Below are 27,341 nucleotides of genomic sequence, written 5' to 3' on the forward strand. Positions count from 1 at the left end.
ATACAGAATACAACGATCCATGAAAATTAATTTGCTATTAAAAATTAAAAAAATAAATAAAATAATTTATATCTTAAATCTTAAATTATAAATTTTAAACTCTAAATTTTAAATTCTAAATTTAAACTATTGATATAAAATATAATAAATAAAAAATTAATATTTATTTACTTGATAAAAAGTGAAATACTTAATAATAAACATTTAAGAATGAGTTAGACTTCCGCAAGCATTATTAAAAAAATAAAATCTTTTTATTCTTAAAATTTGGTGATAATCTAATGACAAGTAATTTTTTTTATTCTTTTTGTGAATAAGTGAAACTTTTTTATTAAAAAGGTCTATAGATCAAAATTTTGTTCTAATTGTTATATGGATCTTTTAAATAATTATCTAAATATTTTTAAAAAATTCGAATATAAATATTAAAATTTTATTATTTGTCACTTATAAAAAATATGATTTTTCATTAATTTTCTATACTTTAAAATTATTTATAAAACGTATTTATTATTTATATTTTTTGAAATTAATTTTATTAATAATATAAATTTTTGAGTATTATTTTAAATAATTTACTCATTAAACATTTTGAAGAATTTTAATTTTTTTTAAAATATTAGTATTCCAATAATTTTAACCATTAATTTTAATTATAAAAAATATATAATATATATTAATTAAAATTAAACCGCTAAAATTACTAGAACACCAATCTTTTAAAAACTTTTAAAAATTTTTCCATACATTTATCTCTTTTATAACTAGACCTGAATTGACAAATTTCTCTTTCACCACCACCTGCCATGTATGTTGACCTTTAATATGGGAATGTATTGGAAGATATCAGGCTTATTGTCCCAGTTGGTTTGCCTTTGTAGTTTGTACGTTTTCCATGACCTTCGCTCAGCTAACGGCTTTCAGATGCTGACCATCTAACCACATGAATGCCTACTCTTGGAATAGTCCAATGCTGTGGGAGAATCCTCCATTATTAGACTTGCAGCATCTGATCTTTGAACGTTTATATTTTCTTTTTTTTTTTTTAAATTAAAAACAACAAAAGAGAAAAGAAAAATCAAAGTTTAACTTTAACGAATTTCACTTATTCAAATAAATAAATTGAGAATCAACTTGTTTTGATCAATAATCATTTAATATTTATCTTTTATTTTAAACTTTTTTTTTTTCTATTTTAACCTTTGCAAATGAACTATTTATTAGTTGATTGTTGGTTGATAAAATTAATTTCTTAGCGAAATTGTTTTAAACGATTTTGTAATCTATTAAAAAAATTGTGAACCAGCCCTTCTCGATATATATGATTATCACTAACCTCATCACAAATTAGAAGAGCATTTGATTTGATTGAAATTATTAGTAAATCTGTAAATGTCTTAAATATTGTGATTGTTAATATAAAAGTAAAAGATATTAAAGAAAAAGTAGTTAATTATTAAAAAATTACTTTTAGTATTCTTATGAATAATATAATAGTCAGACTACCTGCTAGCATGATATTGTTCGTTTTGGCACATAAAATCTCACAGTTTTATCTTTGAAAATAGAGATGATAACCGAAATTCCCCACACTCACTCGTCAAAATACGTCATGCATGAGAGAAATATCCACATTCTTATAAGACATGTTTTGTTTCATTTCTCATCTGATGTGAGACCTTATAAATAAAATATTAAATTAAAAGTTGTGAGGGGCATGCTTGAGTGCTTGACCAAGAAGGGTAAGCGCAAGTGCAATTAGGAAAACGTGTAGGAGGGATAATAACTAACAAAGAACAAACTGTGGGTGGTATGGTCTATTAATCTAAGTGTATTCTTTTTTGAATGTGTGAAAAATATTTTTTTTATTAATTATGTTTAATACGTAAAATAAAAGATGTACTCCTTAAATATACATAAAATAATTGCATATATCATTTGTATTATATTTGGAAATCCATTTTTAGGACATTGAAATTTAGGACCCAAAACTGGGTTCTGTTCCAACGGATAATTGTGTCAGCTGCTTTCTGTTGCTGCTGCTTTTGTATGTTTTATATGCCTGCCAGGGTGTCCACTATGACTTCTTAATTTTGATGTTGTATTTTCAATGGTATCTTTTAACAATATTAAAATTTATATAGAGATCATAAATTTAAACAATTAGATTTATTTTTTTTATGTGGAGATCATAAATTTAAAGTCAGATTTATGATTTTTAATTTTTTTTAAACATACAAATTTAAAAGTTAGATTTTTTTTCTTTTAATTTTTTTTAAACATACAATTCTGACTCTTATTTTAATATTAAAAAATTTTAAATATAAAAATCAGACCCTGTAATTTACTTTACGATGAAAAAAATTTATTTTAACATAAATCAAATCTGCATTATAAAATCTGACTTTCAAATTTTTTATAAATTTAATTATTCTTTATTCTTTAAATCTAAAGGTCTGATTTATTATTTAAAATACAAAAAATAAAAATTCATATAAAAAACCACACCAATTAATATTATAATGAATTACACACAATTTTTTTATTACCCATCCACTACTCCCACATAGGACTACTAGTTCTAACTGAAATTTCACTTGAAAAATCTATTTGTGATGTAATAATTAACGACAATGGTTTTATCTAAAATTGAAGAAGAATGATAGAAACTATTAGAATATTTTTGAAGATTATTTTGATTACTTAGATTGTGTTTAGTTCTGAGAATATGGTAAGATAAGACATTGAGAATAAGACACAAAAATTAATATTTTTATTTTTTGTATGATGATAAATTAGAACAAATTATGAGAGTCTAATATATTCTTATTTTTTTCATTCAAAAAATTTGAAAAGAAAAATATCATAATAAAAAATATAATTATAAAAATTAACAAGCATAATGAAAGAAAAATAAAAAATAAGTTGTGTTTCTTATTAGAGTTTCATACCGGTAAACAAACACAGCCTTAATGTCGTAGTTATCAGAATTGGTCCAGTTTAGTTTTAAGACCGTTTCAAGTTGAGAACCGATAAAAATCGGTCAAAACCGATAGAAACGACCGATAAAATCGATTCAATCAAATCATTCAGGTGAAAATCTCAAAAATTAATGAAAATAAGGTTTGAACCCAAGTTTTTGTTACGGCATGCTCTCTTTGTTAATAAGTTATGCTATTCCTTGCTATTTTATATGATAATTATTAAATATATAATAAAATTGTACAATAATTTTGTTAGATATTATTTTAATTTTATACTCACTTATGTTTAAATTAATTATATTTTTATTATGCATAATTATTAATATCAATATAAATATTATTAAACATGTATAAATAAAAAATATCAAATATTTTATTAATTATAATATAATTAATTTTTTATGATTATATGATATTTATTAATATTATTTTTTTCAATAAATATATATAGTATATACTAATATAATAAATATAAACTAATTAGTTAGTTTTAAAATTAAAAATAGTTACTTTAATATAAAAATAAAATTAAAAAATCTTCATTATAAAAAATATTAGAATTTTATATAATTATTTAATAATAACTGAATTATAACTTATTGATTATAATTTATTGAGACTTAATTATTCTTAAAATATTAGTGAAGAAATATATTTTAAATTTTAGTTTTAATTTTTGAATATTTTATATTTTTTATTTACATGGAATCGAATTAACTGGTTCAACAAGTGACCCATTAGTTCAATTAGTGAATTAGTAAATTAATAGTCTGACTAATTCGATTCAGACAACTATGCATAATGTAATTAAAGACTGATATTTTTAATATTTTTAATAAATTAATAATATAAATAAATAAATAGTTTGAAAAAAGAAAATAAAGACTATCATCTTACTCCAAATAGTTTGGAAAAGAAATTAATTAGTATATTAAATAAAAAACTAAACATAATAGATAGATAAATATATTATCTGAATTTTATTACTTGATAAATTTGATAACAAAATAAATCTGTAAATTTTACCAAAGGAAAATGATGTCATTTTGGTGAGTGTGTGGAAATTTAATAGTCTCAACGAATAGGCATCTATCTACGTAAGATGTGTGCAAGTCATGTCACACCTTAAACGTTTCATCTCAACTTTTTTTGCCAACTCTAAATGCAGAAAGAGCTACAAAAAGACCTAATTGTCTAACAAAAGAAGTGGATAGGGACTGATTTGTTATTTTTCAAACGTTAAAGGACGACTTGTCTTTTTTCAAAAACGACATGGGCCAAAAACAGTATTTACTCTTAAAAAATTGTTGGAAATGAAAAAAAAATAATATATAAGTACGTAGTCTATGACATGCCATATTTCTAGAGAGTAGATGCACTACTTGCTCATGGGATGTGAAAACACATTTTGCTCAGCATGAAACTTGTATAAGACATTACCTGAAGGTATAGTGAATCACTTGTTTGGGTGAGAAGGTGGTTTAGGTACTCATCGATTTGGCGGGATGGCGTGACTGGATCCTTGAAGCGGTAGAGTAATACTCGAAAAGACACTCTGACGCTCAAGACAAAGATCTAGAGAGGTAGAAAATAAGAGTACGGAGTAGAGTTGATCATACCTGGTAGAGTAGTTGAACTCTCCTTTTATAGATGACTTAAGTTATCTTATCTTTGAAGAAGAGGTCCCACTTTTCAAGAATCAGCGAGGTTATGAGGATCCTGAGGATTTCTCAGAGGTTTGGATAGCTAGGTCGGTTGGGTTAGGTCGTGATGGATCGGTAAATGTCCGAATATCGGGAACGAAAGTGTGAATGTTAACCACATTGATTTAGCACAAATCAATCTTGAAATCTTATGCCCCATCATATTTCTTTCTCATGTTTGGTAACATACTACGACCATGTAGTCCTTTGCATCAAGCCTATCTTGCACCTTCTTCTTCGCATCACACTTTTTTTCTTATATTCATGACATATGATTTTTCTGGTATTTGAAACTATACATGCCGAGACTTTTTACTTTTTTTTTATGATGTCTGCAAAAGTAAAATGTTAAAAGTATATAATATTTTGTATATTATATCAATTTTTGAGAAAGAATTTTTTTTAAGTAAGATAGAATATAACACTCCGAGTTTTTGAAAAATTATAAACAGAATTATTTGTAAATTATTATGTTTATTTATGGTTTTATTTTTAGAAAAATATTTTTATCAAAAGTAATTAAATCAAAGTTATGAAGATTTGAGTTTAAAACTAATTAGGATTTATATAACATTCATGAAAATTAGGTATTTTTTATTTAAAATTTAAAATTTTAGTAAATAAAAAATAATGAGAATTTGTTAATTTAATTTCAATAATCGAGATTTGGGGTTTAACACTTTGATTTTCTGAACTAAAAGAAAATTAATTAGAGTATCTCTAATTTTTAAATTATTGTATTCATTTGAAAATAATTTGTAAGTTGATAAATAAATACTTGAAGTAATTTTAATAGATTATATTTAATTTTAAATTACTATTCTACCCTCAAATTTTATCAGAATACCTAAACTACTCTTTTCTAACCCTAGCCTTAACCTCTCTAACCTGATCAGTGCCACTCACCCCTTTATCCCATCCACACCCACGTAGAAAAAAAAAAAGAGAGAAATCAGATAAGAGGGAAAGAGAAATGAAGAGGGAGGAGAAATGACGAAGGAGGGAGAAGAGGGAGACGACCGGTGGGTGTCACTGCCACTGGTGCCGCATTCGAGTTATCACGAGGGAGAAAGAGAGACATCTCGTGAAGAGAGAGAGCTGTAACACCCTACAACACAGAACCTGAGTTTTGGAAGGATGCCTCTCTCCGTGATCTGTTGATATACTTCTGCGATTGGGGTTGATAGATGGGTGTAGTTTGTGAACTTCCGTACTCGTGGTGGTCAATTGTGAGTGAGGGGTTTAGACTATTTTTTGTTCGTATCTTTGGTCATGGGTTGTTTCAAGGTGCCGTGTTGCCGTGGTGCCATATATTGAAAGCCACGACTTGACTTACATCTTCGTCATTTATGTATTCCCTCGCCACACTCTAGATTTGTGCATCGACCAAACGGGCTTCGTAAAGAGGTGCTTCCAGAAGTCTTCATTCCTTAGGTCGTTGGTCAGGCGTAAGCTGGCCACTGAGTTAGGTAATCCATCAATGACTAGGCATTCGTCATTGAATCTGTCTAGATACTTCTTAGTAGATTTATTTGGGCATTATGTGATGTCTAGTAGGCTAATCGGGTGTTTTGCTTTAGCGATCTATGTAGTAAATTACTCCAGGAACTTTCTAGATATGTCGTTGAAGCCGGAGATTGAGCCGTTCAAGAATGCATTGAATAAATTCTTGGCTGGGCTAGCTAGGGTTACCAAGAAGGCCCGGCATTGGGGGGTTGACTGCTCTTTCTAGGGTCATCCTTGCCTCGAAGGCCATTATATATTCTTCTGGGTCCTTGGTTCCATCATACTTCATGTCGGTCGATATACCAAAACTTTTTGGTAATCTGACTTTCAGCACCTTGTCAGTGAACGAGGTGGCTTCCAATACTATATATTCATGTCTTTTTTTCTTGGAGTCTCTTTGATGCCTTTATCCATGGTCATCTCAGCAGGGTTTGGAAGCTCAGGATTGACTACGATTCCTACGCCTTCCATGATGTCGATATGGGATTTTTGCCCTGTGTTCTTTTTGGGAAGCTGTCTGGGAGATTGCTTCGCTTGTGTGCTGTGGTTGGTAGCGCTCGTTGGTAGCGATTCATGCCCTCTAGGATTTCACTTGGTGACAAAGCTCCTGGATTATGCGGTAGGTGTTTTCGCCTAGACTACCAAATGGCCTGCTCCTGTTAGATTGCTGATCTTCTTCCTGCGGCTGTTGCCTTGGTTGACTATATGTAGCGTGGGTGTAGACAACGCTAGCCACCCTTCTGTGAGCTGGGGGCCACCATTGTTTTGGAGTTTGAGTTGATTTGGTTGATGATGGTGATTGGATTCTAGGTGGTCGAGAAGTTGCTACTCGGGAAAGCCTACCATGCTGTCGGGATCTTAACAGGTCCCTACAAATAGAGACAATGTACAAGATGTTACCTAAAGGTATAAAGAACCACTTGTTCGAGTGAGAAGGTGGATCAGGTACCTGTCAATCTGATGGGATGGCATGAATGAATCCTTGGAGCAGTGGGGTGCTACCTGTAAAGGCACTCTGGCGTCCAAGTCAGAGAGCTAGAGAGGTAGGGAATAAGAGTATGGGGTAGAGCGGTTCAGCTCTCCTTTTATAAATGGCTTAAATTATCTGATCTTTGAGAAAAAGGTCCCACTTTCCAAGAATTAGCGAGGTTGTTGGGATCTGGAGTATTTTTCAGAGGTTTGAATAACAGTACCGGTTGGGCCAGGTCATGAAGGATCAATAAAGATCCAGACGTCGGGTGCAGAACAAAACTAAAATGACAAATTAAACAATAGTATTTTTAAGTGAAAAATTAAACGTTATTTGAATATATGAAATGATCATATATTTACAATTATACCATCAAGAGGGACAATGGAGTTTCTCCATGAGAAACGACACCAAGTAATTTGGTGTTTTGAGTTTGCATAAGAATTTACCATATATGAATGAAACAATTTCAGGGAGTTAATACTCAAGTTAGTCTCTAAAATTACACTCACATCTAAATTTGGTCTTCAAAAATTCACTTTACTTAATTTGGTTTACTAATTTGGCATATATGACTTACGTTAGTCCTAATCTTGTTTCTGTCACAAAATCATTAACGATATGCTGAGATAGACTGATGGCCATCATGCTAGAATTTCTAAAGGCTATCTAATGTATCAATTGAAATTTTTTACCTCATTTTGTTCCAAAGAAACCTTTAAAATCCTTAATTGAATTTAGGATTAGGGTTTTAAGTACTTTGTAGAAAGAAAATCGAGATAAAAAAAGTTTAATTGCCACTTTAGATAACTGGTAGGAAGTCTAGTGGAACAGCCATCAGTCAATCTCAACATGTTGTTAATGGTTCGATTATAAAAACAAGGTTAGGGACTATATTGAGTCACGAATACAAAGTTGGGATATCAAATTGAGTACATCAAAATTTTTGGGACAAATTTCAGGCGGGAGTATAACTTCAGGGACCAATATAAATATTAACTCAAATTATAATAATATCATGAAAAAATGACAAAGATATAAATTATAGATGAAAAGAGAGAGAGAGAGAGAGTGGGAGAAAGAGAGCACATCGTTTGAACTATGGTTAAAATTTGAAATATGTTTAGTAAAACAAAATAATATTCCTTTACATAAAGTTAATGGTATTTTCAAACTCCTTTTTCTTCGAGTGAAAAACTCATGTTAGAATACACTAAAGAGAGAATGACGGGTAGTGTAAGGGGAGGGGGTAGGGGGAGAGCAAAGAGATAAGGATAAAGCGATAAAATCTGGCGATGATGGTGGATAAGGCGGTAAAGTAGCATTCATATCACCTCTTGAAAAGGATGCAACACTAGAGGCAGGAGTAGGGGAATGCTCTACGAAGAATCTTGATAAGGGTACTCAAATGGTCTCTTTTAGAGACAAAATTATTGGTGAAACAGCAACAGTGGTGCTTCAAGTGGTGAAGAATCTTGTAGGAGATAAGATGACAACAGTGATAGGTAAAAAGGTGATACAAAGATACCTTGCGTGAGCTTTACTCCTAAGGCGAAAGAGGCATTTGCAACTCTTTACAAGGATGCTATTGTTATTAAAGTCTTAGACAAAAAATTTAGTTACATGGCCATGATGCATAAGCTAAAGTGTGTATGTAGGATGAAAGGTGGGTATAAAGTCCATCCTACCTACTTGAGAATATAATCCAATTTGACACTCAAAGCCTTGCAATTTTGTTCACGATAGTGGGACAAAAATCACTTAACTATCAAAACATGGACACAAGGGAGAGCTATCTACCCTTATAAGGCATGTCTTGTACTCTTGTCCAACCACTATGTGGCTTTACAAATCTTCTCATCTCTATCCTACGAGATACTCTAAATCACTGAAAAGAAACTAATCAACCATATCTTACAACCATCTTTTATTATAGAGATGACTATCTAACTTTTAAAATGTTGTGTCATTATTTATGGAACGTCCAAATATGACTAAACTTCTTAAGCCATGCTCACCATTGTCAAACTGACAAGCAACAAATGAATATTCAATAGTTTTAATATCCTTCTTACACTAGAGATACAGATTATTACTATTATCAATAATAACTAATCTACTTAACCAAGCCTTAGTGTTAATACAACCAACAAGAAGAAATTGCACAAACAACTCAGTTTTAAGTAGGGGTAGCAATGGGTAGGATAGGATAGGATTTGAACCCAACCCTAACCCTATCCGCGGGTTGAGAAATACCCAACTCTAACCCTACCCATGCTCAACCCGCGAGTATCTTACCCTACCCGCAAGTTGACAAAAGAAACAATATTATTATGTAATCTAAAAAGCATACAAATTAAAAATTCAATTCAAACAATCAAATTGCCTAGAGTTTGCTAAATTTGATCCTTTTACAATAATGGAGCACATGATTCTTCAAATGTGTAGTCCCATTTTTTGGATTGGCTCCAAGAATAAATTTGCAATGGTTGTATTTTGCCTTCCACTCTTTTTCTCTTGAAATTGACTAAAGTATTACCAATAAACACTCTTCAAGCTTGATTTGTTGTTATTTTCAATCAAAACAGACTTATTTGGAAAAAAATTAGTGGTTGCTTCTACCTGGGGTTCTTGTTATTCTTCTGCAACCACATCTTGTACCACTACATCCATGTCGGTACTTGATATTTTGAAGTGAATTCTCTACAAATATACACAAATGTAACATGTTCAAATACACTTTGTAGAGATATACCAATATATTTAATGTAACAGAAACAGTATAAAGCCATGAACTCAAATTAAAATCAAATTAAAATCTGCATATGTACTTAAACATCATAAAGCCATGAACTCAAACTTAAATTAAAATCAAATTAAAATTTGCATATGAACTTAAATAGCATAAAGCCATGAACTCAAACTCAAACTCAAATTAAAATCTGCATATGTACTTAAGCACCATAAAATTAAAATCAAATTAAATTCTGCATATGAACTTAAATACCCTAAATCCATCAACATAAATTAAAATCAAATTAAATAATCACTGATCTAATTAAAATCAAATTAAATAATAAATGATCCAATCTGCATTTGTACTTAAACAAATATCAGTTTTGAAGGCAGATAAACATACTTTTAGAGTTTCAGCATGAGGAGCAGGCACTGAACAGAGAAATGAAGCATAGGCCAGGGTGCAGCAGAGTCGGTGACACGATGCTGCCAAGCTGATATGAGGAACGAAATACGCGAGCAAGTTGGCGACACGGGTACGGTGCAGTAGAGCCAGCGATGGGAGTGAGGGGAGACTGCAACACCGCCGGCGATGTAAGTTGAGGGAGATGTGGGTAAGGTGAGTGGTGCACGAATCTCCACGCTTCGTACAACTGAACTAGCCAGTGCACTGGGTCGTCCAAGTAATACCTGAGCGAGTCAAGGTCGATTCCACGAGGATTGTGGCTTGAAGCAAGCTATGGTTATCTTGCAGGTCTTAGTCAGGCGAATCAAGAAGTTGTTGGTTTGAATTTAGTTAAAATCATAAAAGGAATAAAAAAAGGGTAATCAGAACTCAGAAGTTGTGTAAACTATGATAAGAAGGTGGTTAAGACTTAGAGATGCTTTGTCCTTCTGGATTAAAAATGGTATTACTACTGTCTTCTTCAAATGTGAATGATTTCTTCAATGGCAGGCTATATGTGATTGACGCTGGTTTGAGCAGCCACCAATACTCCTCCAGATCTGAACACCAGGGTTAGTGCGCATCCAGTCTGATTAAGGGTGAAGCTCCGGCTGTCTATTCTCCTTAATGATCCTACTCAAAACGCCACAGACAAGGTCGAATCTTCTGGATCAGAGAATGCTGCTCCTTTGGGTTCTAACCTCTACCACAGAGACCCTAATCTCCCCATACCTCGACTGAACTGGTGTCTCGAAAAGTTTCCAACGAAGTCGTGGATTAGCCGTCTGAGAGATGTATAATCAAGCTGGCAGTTCGATGCTTTTCAGTCACGTATTCACATGAACCCAAGTAGACACGGGTGATTGTCAGGCACGCGGTCTTAGTATGAAGAACGGAGCCGATTGTCATGGATTATTTCATTCATCATATTGAAGAACGAATATATATCTTAGAATTATATAAAACACGGATTGAAAAGAGAAACAGTAATACTTTTATTAATTCATAGAACTCAGCAGGGCTCTTCCCCTAAACCTAGGAGGTTTAGAAACTCATATTGATAGGAAATACAATGATGGAATTTGAAATATGCTGGAAGAGATTGGTAGAAGATCCTTAACAAAGAGTGATTTTCTACTTTAAATACTAAACTAATGACTAAAACAGTCTTTTTAGTGCTAAAATCTACTTCTCGGGCCCACTTGGTGAGTGTTTGGGCTGAGCTTTGATGAGATCCACGTGCTAGGAGGCCTCTAGGACGTTGAACACTGGCTAGAGGGTCTTCTCTGAGCGTTTGGATGCTGGTCTCTTCTCCTTGGGTGCTGGAGGCCTGGAAGGGGGCAGGAGGCTGGCGTTGGATGCCAGTTTTAGGCCTTCTAATCTGAAGCAAAGTATAAACTATTATACATTGCTGGAAAGCTCGAGAAGTCAAATTTCCATAGCCTTTGAGAATGCTCCATTTGGACTTCTTTAGCTCTAGAAAAGTGCTTCCGAGTACAAGGAGGTCAGATCCGGACAGCATCTGCAGTGCTTTCTCTGTCTTTGAATCAGACTTTTGCTCCAACTCCTCAATTTCAGCCAGAAATTACTTGAAATTGCATAAAAACACACAAACTCAAAGTAGAATCCAAAAATGTTAATTTCACACTAAAACCTATGAAAGCTTAACGAAAACTAAACAAAACATGCTAAAAACTATATGAAAATGATGCAAAAAAGTGTATAAAATATCCGCTTATCACAATACTAAACTTAAACTGTTGCTTGTCCCCAAGCAACTAAAAACACAGTAGGATAAAAAGAAGAGTAAGATACAATAAATCTCAGAGTTTCTAATGAAGCCCAGTTTCAATTAAATGAGCGGGACTTAGTAGCTTTTTGCTTCTGAATAGTTTTGGCATCTCACTTTCCATTAAAACTCAGAAATGTTGGTTTCTTTAGGAACTTAGAATCCAGATGATATTATTGACTCTCCTAATTCAGTTCCTTTTTATTCTTGAACACAGCTTTTAGAGTCTTGGCCCTGAACCCTAAGCACTTTATCTTTCAGTATTACCACCGGATACATAAATACCACAGACACTTTAACTAGGTGAACCCTTTCGGATTATGATTCAGCTTTGCTAGAATCCTCAGATAGAGGTGTCCAGAGTTCTTAAGCATACTCTGTTTGTTTTGGACCATGACTTTAACTGCTCAGTCTCAAGCTTTTCACTTGACACCTTCACACCACAAGTATATGGTTAGGGACAGCTTGGTTGAGCCACTTAGGCCATGATTTTATTCCTTGTAGTCCCTCCTAACCATTGATGCTCAAAGCCTTGGATCCTTTTACCCTTGCCTTTTGGTTTAAAGGATTATTGACTTTTTCAGTCTGCCCTCCTTTTCCTGCATTTTTGGACAGTAATGAATTTTTCTCTTTTTATTTATTTATTTATATTTTTTTGCCATTTTTTCCCTTTTTTTTCACAACATACTTTTTTTTTCTTTTTGCTGCTTTTTCTTGCTTTAAGAATCAATTTTTGGATTTTTTAGATTACCAATAATACTTTTCCTTTTTCATCATTCTTTCAAGAGCCAACATTCTAAAATTCCAACTTCAAATATGCAATATTTATTCATGTATTCAGAAAACAAAAGCAATGCCACCACATGAAGATAATTGAACTACTCTTATTATAAACTTGAAATTCATGTATCTCTCAATTTTTTTAAAATTAAATTTTTTTTAAGCAAGGCGAGAGATATATGAAATATTTTTATAGCCTTAAGACATAAATACAAATGATCATGCAACAAGAACAAGAGAACAAGACAATACAACATAAAAGAAAACAGAAAAATATAAAAGAAAAGGAGATAAAGAGAACAAATCCAGCTTTAAAGGAGATTAATGCAATTACTTTTCTACTTCAATCTATGTTTGATTCTATTCTATGATGCATTGTCATTCTTCATCCTTATGAATCTCGATTCTACAAGAGTTTCTTACGAGTCCTGACATGGATAGTATTGAGCTACAGCTTGAGAATGCATCACGGGTACCAACAAGTTATCTGAGCTAATTGGGGTATGTGACATAAAACTTTGTTAGTCAGGGGTAATTGAGGTTCCTGTGGCTCTAAGGGCTAGAATCATAAGAGTATCATTCTCTGATCCAGAAGATCCGACCTTGTCTGTGGCGTTTTTAGTAGGATCATCAAGAGATTGAATTGCGTGTGCTTCACCCTTTCCCAGATTGATCTAGTCCATTCGGATGTTTGGTTTGGACCTGAGGAGATTAATGACCACGACCAATGGCTTAATCACTTACAGCCTTGCCATTGAAGGAATCACTACTCATTGGAGTAGTGAGTATGACGTATTAATCCAGAAGAAGAAGCATCTCTGAAGCCTTAACTAATCTATCATTATTATCTTTACATCAATTCTTTATCGCTTTTGTTATTGCTTGTTTATCCGCCTACAACAAATAACAACTATCTTTCTATTCGCTTGACTAAGATATGCAGGATAACCACAGCTTGCTCAATCCGGTTATCCTCATGGGATTCGACCCTCACTTACCTGAGGTATTACTTGGATGACCTGGTGCACTTGCCGATTCAGTTGTGCGAGTCACAAATTCGTGCACCAGTCATCACTTCAAGTTTTAGTTTTCCAAACTCAATAGTTTCACATCAATAAAAAATTTCTTTATCACACCACACTAAGTCTTCATACTACTTATAAGTCCATCATACATTTTATTAATTGCATAAATATATATATAATTTTTACTCATTTTTCTTTCCAAAACATTCTATAAGACCTCTTTTGGTATCCCATTGTAAGGGTGTATAGGACCTAATCCAGTTCGACATGAAACCTGACTTAGACCCTAAGCATATTTTTTTAGATTTGGCTGTCTTTTTACTCTGTATCATTTTCAGGCCGAATTCGGATCATGCTTTAAGTAGACCCCGCTTGACCCAAAGTCACGTTTTATAATTGAAATAAATATTTTAAAATAATTAATAAAATATTGTACTTTTATAATTTAATTAATATTTTTATATTATTAACTTTAAAATAATTTATTTTGGTATAAAAGTTATATGATATTTTTTAAATTTAATATTTAAAATCAATATTTTATTAATTTATTATATAAAATTAACCAAATTATTTACGCTAATTGTTTATTTAGATCAACCCAATTTATTTCGGGTTAATTTAGAGTTCGATTTAGTTCTTCAAAATAGATCTATAAAAATATTCCGATTAGGTTTGGATTTAATTAAGCCTGAGTCGACCCATGTGCATCCCTGCTCTGACGTATTTTTTTCAAATCAATAAACATCATGTGTATTTACTTCAATGCCCTCTATCGTTCTCTTTAATAAGTATATACATCAATGGTGGATCTGCTTGGTATAAAATCAAATTTGTTCTCTAAAGCTGTATTTGGAAGAGAGTCTGAGATTGAGTAACTGAAATTGGGAGACAGAGATTGAGAAACGGAGATTAAATTAAGTTTTTGTATTATGTTTGGTGTAAAATATACTAGATTGAGTTATGTCTTAGTATTATGTTTAGTTTAAAATAAATATGGAGATTGAGGGATAAATTTAAAATTTGAAAAGTTAAATAAGAGAATATTATTAAATTTTCTGTCTCTGTCTCCAAAAATTTTAGTTTTTTGTGTCTTCACTTTTTGAAAATACTAAGGTAGCGTTTGTTTTGAGCTATTAGGACAAAAACTGAGAGACTAGAATTCAGTATCATGTTTGTTTGGCCCAGAGACTGGTACTAAAATTTCAGTCTCTATCTCCAAAATTTCAGTATTTTAGTACCTCCAAAAAGTGAGGACACAATTAAAATATTTGGAGACGGAGACTGAAACTTTAATAAAATTTCAGTATTTTAGTACCCCCATTTCAATTAATTAATTCCAACTTTATCCTTTGTGCAAATTAAATTAGAGCTTCATTCTTATTTCAGTCTCTGTCTCCCACTTTACGCCAAACACAATATTGAGATTTATTTTAGTCTCTATCTCTCTGTCTGAGTCTCTCAGTCTTTGTCTCAGTCTCTCTGTCTCTGTCTCTGTTCCAATGCAAACGCTAAGGAGCATTTGGTGAAAAGACAGAGAGGGAAATACTGAGACAGAGAGACAGAGACTATGAGACAGAGATTGAAATAAATCTCAGTATTCTATTTGGTGCAAAGTGGGAGACAGAAATTGAAATAAGAATGAAACTCTAATTTAATTTGCACAAAGGGTAAAATTAGAATTAATTAATTTAAATGAGAGTATTTTAAGTATAAAATATTATTAAAATTTCAGTCTGCATCTCTAAAAATTTTAGTCCCCTGTGTCCCTACTTTTTGGAGGTACTGAAATACTGAAATTTTAGAGACAGAGATAGAAAGTTTAGTACTAGTCTCTGAACTAACAAACATAATACTAAATCTCAATCTCTCAGTCTCTGTCTCAATACCTTAAAATAAACGCTGCTAAGAACTAAAATTTTGTGTTCTAAAGCTAAAATTTTAATTTCAACTAATGACTACCAAACATATTACCAAGTCCAAATTCTCCAATTTTAATTTCTGAAAACAAAAGCTACCCTCAGACTTGTGTTTTCTATTTGAATATTCATTCCTGTAATTTTTTGCTATAACTAATAAATTTATTTTTTTTGTAGTTTTGACAATTTTATATATTCCTTTTATTCTTTTTAGATAGATCTAGCTCTAGTCAATGTCTTTTTTTTTAGACTTTTTTTAAACTTCACTTAGAATATTATCTGATATGTACGAATATATTAAAAAGAATTAAAATATAGGAAATTAGCTTTTTTTATTTTGAAAAGAAACTGAAAACACATTAATTTTGGAAGCAAATTTTATGTAGGTTGGATTGAAGAATACGTGGGGTTGTTGCCTTGTTGGCTACCTTGAATAAGGTATTTTTTCCAGGAGGAAAAGAAAAGGAAAAAAAAAAAATGGGAAAAAGAATGAATCGGTTACACAGATGGTTTTGTGGGGACAGAGATCTCAGATAAGGCCAATGACTTCTCATTTGTTGATTGTTAAATATGATTTTTCTTACATTCAAAGCGTCGCTAATTAATGCTGATTAAAGTAGCAATGTATCAAAGTTTCCCTTTTTAGTTAAGATAAGCAAGGCCAAACTCAACAAGCTACCCTAAATTTTCTTGTGAATAAGCTAATAATATAACATCAATTGAATTTGGTTACAACAGTCTCGGGTTTGATTGTATATAAATTCTGATTTAAAATCACAAAAAATAAAACAATATAAATTTTAATTCTTAGTCATTTATTTATAAATAAAAGAAATATTAGAGGATACTCAATTTATTTTTTTATTATTTTTAGTTATTAATAAAAATTTTTAGTTTAATAATTCAATTAATATATTTTAAATTATATTTTTAAATATTAATAATTAATTAATTGTCAAAAATAATAAATTTTAATGATATTTTAGCATTTTTTTATAAACAATTACTTTATATTTTATTAAAGACAAAAGTTTTAAGACAAATTCTTGCATTAATGCATGTGCGAAGGACACAATACAATTATACAAGCCATTATATCTATTCTATGATATAAGGACACGAGACACGATACGAAATACGTCGGTATATTAATTTTAAAATTTTATAAGATACGGAAATATGCATATATATAAAATATAAAGTAATTTTTGGATAAATTGTAATAATATTTTGATATTTTATTAATATTAAAATATAAATAATTTTATAATTATTTTTAATGTCTTATTTTAATTATATAAAATAGTTAAAATATTTTATTTGAGTAAATAATAATATATACTATTTTTAAATGTATTTTAAGAATACATGTTAACTAAGACTGGATATACTGACACGTAATAATATTTAAATGTATCTAAATATATTCAGACAAAAATTTTTTTTTATTAGACACAGTTGGATACAGCAAATACGTGTGTCAGACGAATGGTGTATCCAAAATGTATTCGACACATAAATACAACAAGCTAACGAAGTGTCTATATTCCATAGAGTTCTATTATAATCTATACAACTGTTTTAAAATTTTCTAAGAAAAAAATGTCAATTAAATATACAAAATAAAAATCCATTCGTCACGTGAACAGAGGGAGCCGGCATTTGTGAGCAAACCTTTGTATATATATATAAACATATTGTGCATATAAATATATGAAGGGACTGAGCAACTTTCCCTGGACACCAAGCCAAACACACAGCAACCAAATGCAAAAGATGCTCCTAAAGACTAAAGTGGAATAGTATCTGATCATGATGGGTATAGCATTGCAGAAGGTTGTCATCTAGTTTAGTAATTCCACCCATAAATATTTCAATTCCCACGTTGATGTAACACTTGAAATCCGGAAAGCTATCCTTAACCCTTCCTTATTCGTTGTTTGGATAGATCGATGGATAATTATTAACTGTCAGATATAACAACGCTTAGGTATTTAGGTAACAATATTGGTTTGCCTGAACTTTGGTTTCTATATCTCAATACTATCCAACTTGTATTAATAATCTCAATTTAAGAAATCAATACAATTTTTTTTATGAGTTGTTCTTAAGATTTTTTAGATATCATATTCAATAAAAATATAAAAAATAATAATTATAGAAAGAAAAAATAAAAAAATACAAAAAACAAAGAATTAAAAATTATAAGACTTATATTAAAATATGTAAAAATTGATAAAAATTTAAATAAACATAACAAAATTTAAATAACAAGAAAAAAAAGTTTGAAATGATTGAAAAAAAATAGAATCTTCCGATACTTACATGTTTCTGTGCGTTAGTATGACTAGAAATTTTTAGAGCGAGTGAGTGTGTAAATAAATAGAATCTCTCCTAACTTATAGAAACTAATCCTATTTATAGAAAAAAAAACTAATTAGTATAACCTTAGACTTCAAGTAAACTTGTACTTCAAGTAATCTTGGACTTTAAGTAAGCTTTGACTTCAAGTAGTCTTGAACCTCAAGTAGTCTTGGATTTCAAACAAACTTAAACTACAAGTAGTCTTGTGGTGCACGAAATTACAATCACACTTTTGCAACTCCGCACAACTAACCAGCAAGTGCACTAGGTCGTCCAAGTAATACCTTACGTGAGTAAGGGTCGATCCCACGGAGATTGTCGGCTTGAAGCAAGCTATGGTTATCTTGTAACTCTTAGTTAGGATATCAATAATTCTCAGATTTAATTGTAAAAAGTAAAAGAACATGAATAAATATTTGTTATGCAGTAATGAAGAACAGGTTGAGGTTTTGGAGATGCTTTGTCTTCTGAATCTCTGCTTTTCTACTGTCTTCTTCTTCATGCACGCAAGGCTCCTTCCATGGCAAGCTTTATGTTGGGCATCACCGTTGTCAATGGCTACTGCCCGTCCTCTCAGTGAAAATGTTCCAAATGCGCTGTCACCGCACGGCTAGTCAGCTGTTGGTTCTCGATCATGTTAGAATAGGATCCATTGATCCTTTTGCGTCTGTCACACGCCCAATACTCGCGAGTTTGAAGCTCGTCACGGTCATCCCTTCCCAGATCCTACTCGGAATACCACAGACAAGGTTTAGACTTTCCGGATCTCAGGAATGGCCGCCAGTAATTCTAGCCTATACCACGAAGGTTCCAATCTTAGATTAGAAACCCAAGAGATACACATTCAAGCTTGATTGCATGTAGAATGGAGGTGGTTATCAGGCACGCGTTCATAGGTGAGAATGATGATAATTGTCACGGATCATCACATTCATCAGGTTGAAGTGCGAATGAATATCTTAGAATAGAAGCAAGCGTGATAGAATGGAAAACAGTAGTAATTGCATTAATTCATGAAGAACAGCAGAGCTCCTCACCCCAACAATGGGGTTTAGAGACTCACGCCGTAGAAGATACAATATGAAACGTGTAGAATGTCATGAGGTGTCTAAATACAATAACAAAATGTCCTATTTATAGAAAACTAGTAGCCTAGGGTTTACAGAAATGAGTAAATGATGCAGAATCTACTTCCGGGCCCACTTGGTGTGTGCTTGGGCTGAGCATTGAAGCTTTCACATGTAGAGACTTTTCTTGGAGTTAAACGCCAGCTTTTGTGCCAGTTTGGGCGTTTAACTCCAGCTTTTATGCCAGTTTTGGCGTTTTGACGCCATAATTTTTATGCTGACTTAGAACGCTAGTTTGGGCCATCAAATCTCGAGCAAAGTATGGACTATTATACATTGCTGGAAAGCCCAGAATGTCTAATTTCCAACGCAATTGAGAGTGTGCCAATTGGGCTTCTGTAGCTCCAGAAAATCTACTTCGAGTGCAGGGATGTCAGAATCCAACAACATTTGCAGTCCTTTTTCAGCCTCTGAATCAGATTTTTGCTCAGGTCCCTCAATTTCAGCCAGAAAATACCTGAAATCACAGAAAAACACACAAAATAATAGTAAAGCCCAGAAAAATGAATTTTAATTAAAAACTAATAAAAATATAATAAAAACTGACTAAAACATACTAAAAAAAATCTAAATAGAATGCCAAAAAGCGTATAAATTATCCGCTCATCACAACACCAAACTTAAATTGTTGCTTGTCCCCAAGCAACTGAAAATCAAATAGGATAAAAAGAAGAGAATATACAATGAATTCCAAAAACATCTATGAAGATCAATCTTAATTAGATGAGCGGGGCTATTAGCTTTTTGCTTCTGAACAGTTTTGGCCTCTCACTTTTTCCTTTGAAGTTCAGAATGATTGGCATCCATAGGAACTCAGAATTCAGATAGTGTTATTGATTCTCCTAGTTATGAGTCTTGGCCGTGACCCTAAGCATTTTGTTTTCCAGTATTACCACCGGATACATAAATGCCACATACACATAACTGGGTGAACCTTTTCAGATTGTGACTCGGCTTTGCTAGAGTCCCCAATTAGAGGTGTCCAGAGCTTTTAAGCACACTCTTTTTGCTTTGGACCACGACTTTAACCGCTCAGTCTCAAATTTTCACTTGATACCTTCACGCCACAAGCACATGGTTAGGGACAGCTTGGTTTAGCTGCTTAGGCCAGGATTTGATTCCTGTAGGTCCTCCTATCCACTGATGCTCAAAGCCTTGGACCCTTTTTATTACCCTTGCCTTTTGGTTTAAAGGGCTATTAGCTTTTTCTGCTTGCTTTTTTTCTTTTTTTTTTTGCAAGCTTTTCACTGCTTTTTCTTGCTTCAAGAATCAATTATATGATTTTTCAGATTATCAATAACATTTCTCCTTTTCCATTATTCTTTCAAGAGCCAACAATTTTAACATTGATGGGCAACAAATTCAAAAATATGCACTGTTCAAGCATTCATTTAGAAAAACAAAAAGTATTGCCACCACATCAAAATAATTAATCTGTTTTAAAATTTGAAATTCAAGTACTTCTTTTTCTTTTGCAATTAAAAACACTTTTTATTTAAGAAAGGTGATGGATTCATAGGACATTCATAGCTTTAAGACATAAATTTTAAATTTTATTAATCATGGAATGACAATAAGACTCAAAAATAAATATAAGAGCAAGCCAATAATAATAGAAGACCAAAAATTAAAAACAGAAAAATAAATGACTCTTAAAATAGATTCCTAATAATAGAGGTTATCACAGAGTTAGGACTCAACAACCTTGATTTTGAGCAGTGGATGCTCCTTCAGTCTGTGGAGTGTTTGGTCCTTCAAGGGAGAGCTTTTGGCGCTTCAGCTCCTGTAGCTCACGCCTCTGCTTCTCCTGTTCCTTCAGCAGCTTGCAGAGCATGCAGTTTTGGTTCTGTTGTTCTTCCTTAAGTTGATCCATAGCTTCTTACACCTTGGTGACAGATGCTTCTAGGCGGGTCCAGTAGTCAATTTCAGGGATTTCTGGGAGGAACTCCTGTGCCCTCCTTTTGATGGAATTGTCTTGCACTTGTCCTTCCATTGACTTCTTGGTGATTGGGTGTTCGATTGGGATGAATTCATCTACTCCCATCCTCACCCCAGCATCTTTACATAGCAGAGAAATCAAGCTTGGGTAAGCTAGTTTGGCTTCAGTGGAGTTCTTGTTTGTAATTGTGTAAATCTCACAAGAAATCAGATGATGAATCTCCACTTCTTTTTCCAGCATAATACAATGAATCATCACTGTTATCTTGACAGTGACCTCAAAGCGGTTGCTAGTGGGCAATATAGAACGCCCAATGAAGTCCAACCAGCCTCTTGCGACTGGTTTGAGATCTCCCCTCTTGAGTTGGTTTGGGATACCTTTTGAATTGGTTATCCACTTAGTTCTAGGGAGGCATATGTCCTCTAGAACTTGATCCAACCCCTTATCTACTCTCACCATTCTCCTATTAAAGGATTATGGATCATCTTGTAGTTGAGGTAGTTTGAAGACCTCTCTTATTTTGTCCAGATGGAAGTAAATAAGTCTCCCTCTTACCATAGTTCGGTAGGTGTGAAAGGCGGTTCCAGTTATTCTCTGCTTATCTGTTAGCCACAGATTTGAGTAGAATTCCTGAACCATATTTCTTCCAACCTTTGTTTCAGGATTAGCTAGAATTTCCCATCCTTTGTTTCGAATTTGCTCTTGGATCTCCGGATGTTCATCTTCTTTCAGATTGAATTTAACTTCTGGGATCACTGACCTCAGACTCATTATTTTGTAGTAATGGTCTGCATATTCTTTGGTTAAGAACCTCTCTTGATTCTAAAGATTCTTTGGAGTATTCTCTTTCTTGCCTCTTGAATTGGTTTGTTTTCCCTTAGGTGCCATGATCTTGATGAGTCTTAGCTCAGTGATCACAGAAAAATACACCAAACTTAGAGGTTTGCTTGCCCTCAAGCAAAAGAAAAGAAAGGGGAGAGAGAGGAGAAGAGGCAAATTCGAATGGTGGAGAGGAGGGGATGACCGAATGTGTATTTATAAGAGGAGGGGAGGGATTTCAAAAATTTTGAAAGAGATATGACATAGAGATATGATTGGTGGAAGAAAATAAAATCATGATATGAAAAAGATGAGATTTTTAATTGAAAAAGATATGAAGAGGTTAAATCTGAAAATTTTGGTTATGCATCTAAGAAATAAGAGATGATATGATGAGTTTGAAAAGATTTGGAAAGAAATTGAAAGGATACTTGAGTTTTTTGAAAAAGATTTGGGAAGGATTTGAAAGTAATTTGAAAAGAGATTTAGAAAAGTGTTGAATTTTTGAAAATTGAGGATGAATGATGCAAGTTTGAAACATGTTTATGCGGAAAATTATGAGTCAAAACATGAAAATTTGAAAAATTTTGAAGTGGAAAACAAAATCTCCTCCCCCTGCCTTTTTTGCATTAAACGCCTAGAATGGTATCCATTCTGGCGTTTAACGCCCATATGTTGGCCATTGTGGGCATTTAACGCCCAGCCAGGTACCCTGGCTGGCGTTAAACGCCAGAAATCCTTTGTTACTGGGCGTTTTTCTGAACGCCCAGGATGCTGCTATTCTGGCATTAAACGCCCAGAATGGTACCCATTCTGGCGTTTAACGCCCAAAATGCTCCTTATTGGCGTTTTCTTGCCAGTGAGCTCCTTTTCTCTGCTTTTTGTGCTGAATCCTTCTATAACTCTACGAATTCCTTCAATTTTGATGATTAATCTTTGAAAAAAATTTATTTCAACTTCTGCAAGTATTACTTAAAACAAATAACTTGCTAATGGCTAGGTTGCCTCCCAGCAAGCGCTTCTTTATTGTCTTTAGCTGGACCTTGACTGAGCTTTATTCAAGCCCCAGTTTTGAGCATTCTTGCTCAAAATTGCTTTCAAGATAATGTTTGATTCGCTGTCCATTAACAATGAACTTTTTATCAGAGTCAAAATCCTAAAGCTCAACATATCCATATGGTGACACACCTGTAATCACATATGGTCCCCTCCACCGGGATTTTAATTTCCCGGGGAATAGTTTGAGCCTAGAGTTAAACAACAGAACCTTTTGTCCTAGTTCAAAGACTCTAGATGACAGTTTCTTGTCATGCCACCTTTTTGCTTTCTCCTTATAAATTTTTGCATTTTCAAAAGCATTGAGTCTGAATTCCTCTAGCTCATTCAGCTGGAGCAGTCTTTTCTCTCCAGCTAACTTAGTATCCAGGTTTAGGAATCTGGTTGCCCAGTAGGCTTTATGTTTCAGTTCCACGGGCAGATGACAGGCCTTGCCATATACCAGCTGGTATGGAGAGGTTCCTATAGGAGTCTTGAATGCTGTTCTGTATGCCCACAGAGCATCATCCAAGCTTTTTGCCCAATCCTTTCTACGGGCAATTACAGTCCATTCCAGGATTCTCCTTAGTTCTCTGTTAGAGACTTCAGCCTGCCCATTTGTCTGTGGATGATACGGAGTTGCCACTTTGTGGCTAATTCCATATCTGACCATAGCAGAATAAAGCTGTTTATTGCAGAAATGAGTGCCCCCATCATTGATTAGTACTCTGGGAACACCAAATCTGCTGAAAATATGTTTCTGGAGGAACTTCAGCACAGTCTTAGTATCATTAGTAGGTGTGGCAATTGCTTCTACCCATTTAGATACGTAGTCTACAGCCACCAGAATGTAAGTGTTTGGGTGTGATGGTGGGAAAGGACCCATGAAGTCATTGCCCCCATACATCAAACAACTCAATCTCTAAGATCCCTTGTTGAGGCATGGCATAACCATGAGGCAAGTTACCAGCTCTTTGGCAACTGTCACAGTTACGCACAAACTCTCGGGCATCTTTATAGATAGTAGGCCAGTAGAAGCCACATTGGAAGACCTTAGTAGCTGTTCGCTCACCTCCGAAATGTCCTCCATACTATGATCCATGGCAATGCCACAGGATCTTCTGTGCCTCCTCTCTAGGTACACATCTGCGGATCATTTCGTCTGTACATCTCTTAAAGAGGTATGGCTCATCCCATAGGTAGTACTTTGCATCAGAAATTAGTTTTTTTCTTTGTACCCTGCTGTACTCATTGGGTATGAACCTCACAGCTTTATAATTTGCAATGTCTGCAAACCATGGTGCCTCTTGAATGGCGAAGAGTTGCTCATCCGGAAAGGTCTCAGAGACCTCAGTAGGAGGGAGGGACGCCCCTGCTACTGGTTCTATCCGGGACAGGTGATCAGCTACCTGGTTCTCTGTCCCTTTTCTGTCTTTTATTTCTATATCAAACTCTTGTAGAAGTAACACCCATCTTATGAGTCTGGGTTTTAAATCCTGCTTTGTGAGTAGGTATTTAAGAGTAGCATGGTCAGTATACACAATCACTTTTGAACCTACTAAATAGGATCTAAACTTGTCAATGGCATAAACCACTGCAAGTAACTCTTTTTTTGTGGTTGTGCAATTCTTCTGTGCATAATTTAAAACACGGCTAGCATAGTAAATGACGTGCAGAAGTTTGTTATGCCTCTGTCCCAACACTGTACCAATGGCATGGTCACTGTCATCACACATTAGTTCGAATGGCAATGTCCAGTTTGGTGCAGAGATGACTGGCGCTGTGACCAGCTTAGCTTTCAGGGTCTCAAACGCCTGCAGACACTCTGTGTCAAACACGAATGGCGTGTCAGCAGCTAGCAGATTGCTCAGAGGTTTTGCAATTTTTGAAAAATCCTTTATAAACCTCCTATAGAATCCTGCATGCCCCAGAAAACTTCTGATTGCCTTAACATTGACAGGTGGTGGTAATTTTTCAATTACCTTCACTTTATCTTGATCCACTTTTATTCCCTTGTTTGAAATTTTATGCCCAAGGACAATTCCCTCAGTCACCATAAAGTGACATTTTTCCCAGTTTAAAACTAGGTTGGTCTCTTGGCATCTTTTCAGAACAAGTGCTAAATGGTTAAGACAGGAGCTGAATGAGTCTCCAAATACTGAAAAGTCATTCATGAATACTTCCAAAAATTTTTCTACCATATCAGAGAAGATAGAGAGCATGCACCTCTGAAAGGTTGCAGGTGCATTGCACAGACCAAAAGGCATCCTTCTGTAAGCAAATACACCAGAGGGACATGTGAATGATGTTTTCTCTTGGTCCTGCGGATCCACTGCAATTTGGTTGTAGCCTGAATAGGCATCCAAAAAGCAGTAATAGTCATGACCTGCTAGTCTCTCTAGCATCTGGTCTATGAATGGTAAAGGAAAATGATCCTTTCTGGTGACTGTATTGAGCCTTCTGTTGTCAATACACATACGCCACTCTGTAACTGTTCTTGTAGGAACCAGTTCATTCTTTTCATTGTGAACCACTGTCATGCCTCCCTTTTTGGGTACAACTTGGACAGGGCTTACCCAGGAGCTATCAGAAATAGGATAAATAATCCTAACCTCTAGTAACTTAGTGACCTCTTTCTGCACCACCTCCTTCATGGCTGGATTTAGCCGCCTCTGTGGTTGAACCACTGGCTTAGCATCATCCTCCAATAGGATCTTGTGCATGCATCTTGCTGGGCTAATACCCTTAAGATCACTTCTAGACCACCCAAGACCTGTCTTGTGTGTCCTTAGCACTTGAATTAGTGCTTTCTCTTCATGTGGATTTAAAGCAGAGCTTATGATCACTGGAAAAGTGTCACCTTCTCCCAGAAATGCATATTTCAGGGATGGTGGTAGTGGTTTGAGCTTGGGTTTAGGAGGCTTATCCTCTTCCTGAGGAATTTTCAGAGGTTCTTTTATTTCCTCTGATTCCACCAGACTAGGCTAAACATCTTTAAAGATGTCCTCTAGCTCTGATTCAAGACTTTCAGCCATATTGATCTCTTCCACCAAAGAGTCAATAATATCAGTGCTTATGCAGTCATCTGATGTGTCTGGATGCTGCATAGCTTTGACAGCATTTAACTTGAACTCTTCCTCATTGACTCTCAGGGTCACTTCCCCTTTTTGTACATCAATGAGGGTTTGTCCAGTTGCTAGGAAGGGTCTTCCTAGGATGAGAGTCGCACTCTTGTGCTCCCCCATTTTCAACACTACAAAGTCAGTGGGAAAGGCAAATGGCCCAACCTTGACAATCATGTCCTCAATTATGCCTGATGGGTATTTAATGGAGCCATCAGCAAGTTGAAGACATATCCAGGTTGGTTTGACCTCTTCAGTCAAGCTAAGCTTTCTGATGGTGGATGCAGGTATTAGGTTGATACTTGCCCCAAGGTCACATAGAGCTGTCTTGGTACAAGTACCCTCTAATGTGCACGGTATCATAAAGCTTCCTGGATCTTGAAGCTTCTCTAGTAAGCTCTTTAGAATGACTACACTGCATTCTTCAGTGAGAAACACCTTTTCAGTTTCTCTCCAATCCTTCTTATGACTATCTCTTTCATGAACTTAGCATAAGAGGGTATTTGCTCAAGTGCCTCTGCAAACGGGATCTTTATCTCAAGAGTCCTGAGATAGTCTGCAAAGCGGGCAAATTGTTTATCCTGCTCCGCTTGGCGGAGTTTCTGAGGATAAGGCATCTTGGCTTTATATTCTTCAACCTTAGTTGCTGCAGTTTTATTCCCTACAGAGGTAGTTGGAGAAGCCTTCTTAGAGGGGTTACTATCAGTACTTGCAGGTGTATGATCCCTCATTGGCATTTGAACGCCAGGATTGGGTGCTGAATGGGAGTTTAATGCCAGCTTCCCACCCTTTTCTGGCGTTTGAACGCCAGAACTGGGCAGGGAATGGGCGTTTAACGCCAACTTTTCTCCCTTTTCTAGCATTTAAACACCAGAATTATTCCTCTCTGGGCTCTTGCTGTCCTCAGAAGGATTTTGGGCAGTGGTTTGATCATCCTCTGTCAGTTGTTCCTTTCTTGGCTTTCTGCTACTTTGAGCTGATTTATTTAATGTCTTTCCGCTCCTTAGTTGAACAGCTTGGCATTCTTCTATTATCTGTTTAGATAGCTGCTGCCTTGTCTGATTCAATTGTGCTTCCA

Source organism: Arachis hypogaea, chromosome 13 (assembly GCF_003086295.3).
Source record: "Arachis hypogaea cultivar Tifrunner chromosome 13, arahy.Tifrunner.gnm2.J5K5, whole genome shotgun sequence".
Lineage (NCBI taxonomy): Eukaryota > Viridiplantae > Streptophyta > Magnoliopsida > Fabales > Fabaceae > Arachis > Arachis hypogaea.